Genomic DNA, 3,657 nt, shown 5'->3' with positions numbered 1-3,657 from the left:
CACCAAAGAAGGTATTCAAACTGTTCATTTGATAATTATTTTCATTTTTGTCTATGACACAAATCAAAGTTAAAAACATTGTCATAGAGCATTTGATTTCCTTGCTTTTAATAAACTAATATTCAAAACAAAAAGCCTTAGCATAACAAATATTTAAGTATGTATCTCCACTTTAGGCTTCTTAAAGTACTTCCCTCTTCCTCTTTAGACTTATGTCCAATTGTGTATTATTATGTATTTTTCAACTTTTCTTAATCTAAAAAGATGACTGGTACAAACCTGTGGCAGAAGAGAAGTCCTATTGTAGACCCAGGTGATGAGAAGTTAAACTTGAAACATAGGAGCTGGAGAAATGGCTTCCTGATTAAGAGAATTTGCTTCTCCTGCACAAAGCCCAGGATTCAAATTCAGTGTCCAGCATCCTTGTCAGGCTGTTCACAACTACCTGTAACTCCAGCTCCAGGGAGTCCAAAACCCTCTTTTGGCTTTCATGGGTGCTATACACACACACACAAAAAAAAAAAAAAAAAACACTCTACACACACACACACACACACACACACACACACACACACACACACACGTATATATATATACATACATACATAGAAAAAGATAAGTTGGAACACAGTAAGAAATATGAACATTAACTTTATACAAAGCAAACTGATTGGGCCTTATGCTTATAATCAATATGATGAACAGGATTAACCATAGATTTAGAGAATGTAGAAATATATTTTTTTCTATCAAAATGAAGTAATTAAAAGTAACCTGAAGGGCCAGCCCTATATGCAAGCATGAGATTGAGCACCCATTCACAGTTTGTCATTTCGAAGTCTTTGGGGCTCTCTGGTTTCTAACCAGGGTCATCTTGGAGAACTGGCTTGTGAGAACATTACTAGAAAATATACAATAAAAAATCAAAATTAAAAATGTGACAATTCAGCCTTGGCGGCACCGGTGGATGCAGGGATGATGGCAAGGTCATCCCAGAGCTGAACGGGAAGCTCACGGGCATGGTCTTCTGTGTTCCTACCCACAATGTGTCGGTCTTGGATCTGACATGCCGCCTGCAGAAACCTGCCAAGAATGACAACATCAAGAAGGTGGTGAAGCAGGCGTCGGAGGGCCCACTAAAGGGCATCCTGGGCTACAGTGAGGACCAGGTTGTCTCCTGCGACTTTAACAGTGACCCCCCACTCTTCCACCTTCAATGCTGGGGCTGGCATTGCTCTCAATGACAACTCTGTGAAGCTCATTTCATGGTACGACAATGAATTTGGCTACAGCAACAGGGTGGTGGACCTCATGGCCTACATGGCCTCCAAGGAGTGAGAAGCCCGCCCAGGACCACCCACCCCAGCAAGGACAGCAAGAGAGACCCTCGGCTGCTGAGCAGTTCCTGTCCCATCTCAGCCCCCTATACTGAGCATCTCCCTCACAGTTTCCATCCCAGACCCCCAGAACAACAGCAGGGGCTTAGGGAGCCCTACTCTCTTGAACACCATCAGTAAAGTTCACTGCACCCATAAAAAAAAAAAAAATTGACCATTCAAAGGCTGAGCCATGTGATTATCAGAGATGCTTGCTAAGATTAGCTCCACTCTTCCCTCTGTACTCGTATCTTTATGTAGAATGCCTTCATTACATGGCACAACATTGTTGTCATTTCGTGTAGTATTTAATCCGTGATATAATTTGCTAAGGCTAATTTTAAAATAATTCCTGCTGAAAACTAGCAGCAATAGCAGTCTAAACCTCCCAGGATATATGTGACCATAGTAAAGTTTTGATCTATGACCTCTTTCTTTTTGGTACAAACAATGGATCAATGATATGGGGTTATTAGTCATTCCAGAAATCCTAGATTTATGACATAGTAAAACTATAAGGTCTTTTACCAACGTTTTGGGATACTCACAGTTTGGATTTCACACTATGTAGTAGTTTAGCTAATGAATAATTACACTTAATATTACCCACATATGAAGGAGGAAGCTTCATGGAAAGAAGAGGACATTTCCAATCATCATTTTAAGAGATTAATCTTCCATGTAAATCATTAAGGAAAATCTTGTCACCATTTTTCCTTATATATACCCGCAATCACACATAGAAATATTAGAGCAACTTGTTCTAGGCTTGGCAGAGACAGACAAATATTTTGTGTAGGATTGCTTTATAATGTTTTCTAAATCATACATAGTTACCCAAAATGTCCTCACATGTAAGCTGGAAGTGATTAATATCTCAGTAGAAAAATGTGGAGAACTGTGTTAGAGATTATTTTAAAAAAACAAAAAAACAAGAGGAGGGAGCAGGGTGGTGGTGGCGCACACCTTTAATCCCACCACTCGGGAGGCAGAGGCAGGTGAATCTCTGTGAGTTCGAGGCCAGTCTGGCCTGCAAAGCTACACAGAGAAACTCAGTCTCAAAAAAAAAAAAAAAAACAGGAGGAGGAAAATGTTAGAAAAAATACGAACTAGTTCCTAAACTGCAAGCCAGGTATCTTGCTTGTCTGGAGCACCAGTAGCAGAGGAAGAAAAAGGAATCTTGGACAGTGATGTCCTGTGAACTTTTGAAGTGTGGTATATTAATTAACACAAGTATCTAGAAAAATATTTGTGTAGGGATGTTTTATAATATTTCCTAAATCACACATACTCATCCAAAATGCCCTCACATGTAAGCTAGAAGGGATGCATTTATTAGAATAGAAGATGTGAAGTCATCAATAGGTCTTTTTCATATAAAAGTAAATTGTGGGTGTTCAGAGAGCTTGGGGAAGATTCATATTCGATATAGTATTATTCACAATCAGATTTATAAGAAAAGCCTAAAACATTCCCGTTGTTGGAAAGTTCTGGTTGCAAAGGGAAAAGAAGTAATGAGTGCTTCCTTGTAGACACAAATCCTGTATCTGTCAGTTACTATTTGGTGGATCTTTATATATGCATTTGTATGTATCCATTTGTGATATGTGGAATTAATATTCTCTTTCCTGACCTTAATTTTCTTGATATTCTTCTCAACATGTATAAATTGTCTATATAGGTATGTCATTTTCTAACATGTATTCATGAAGTCATGTAGGGAAAATGATGTTTAATTCTCAATAAAATATGTTAAATATTATAAAAGTTGCAAATTGTTCAGAAGTGTGTTTGTGTGTGCGCATGTGTGTGTGTTCTACTGCACACTCAAGGACACGCATTTGTTGCTTGAAATCAGTTGCTATGAGAGCATTTATATCATTGACATTGACAAGTTCTATAAACCAAGGCTTCTTCCTCTGAAAATACGGTTATTAAACACTTATTGAACATACTCTGCTAAGAGCTAATCATATTATGATATGACACACACATATGTTTCTCCCTGTATATCTGTTTGTGTCTATGTGTGTGTGTATTTTTGAGTAAATTACAAGTAAAATGTTTTAATATTTTAATTATAGGTCTACTTGATATTAACATGTTATATATTTTTAAATTGAGCAGTTATGAAACTTAGCTACGTTGTTTTAGGAAAGTGTTTAATGATTCTATTGTTTATCCCTTGGCTTATACTCATGTTATAACTGGTATTGAAGTTTGTGTCATACTAAGATCTAAAATCATCAATAAAATAAAGAAATAATGTGTCCCGATGCCA

At 37.4% G+C, this 3,657-nt stretch overlaps 1 pseudogene; it reads left to right on the top strand.

Annotated features, from left to right (window-relative positions):
* Positions 1 to 614: 614 nt before the first annotated feature.
* Positions 615 to 3,079, top strand: LOC128107865 (glyceraldehyde-3-phosphate dehydrogenase-like; annotated as a pseudogene).
* The last annotated feature ends 578 nt before the right edge of the window (positions 3,080 to 3,657 follow it).

Source organism: Peromyscus californicus, unplaced genomic scaffold (assembly GCF_007827085.1).
Source record: "Peromyscus californicus insignis strain IS unplaced genomic scaffold, ASM782708v3 Scaffold_12__1_contigs__length_115047231, whole genome shotgun sequence".
In the NCBI taxonomy this organism is placed as follows: domain Eukaryota; kingdom Metazoa; phylum Chordata; class Mammalia; order Rodentia; family Cricetidae; genus Peromyscus; species Peromyscus californicus.
The sequence above is the reverse complement of the archived record's forward strand: the minus strand, read 5'-3'. Positions and strand labels throughout refer to the sequence as shown.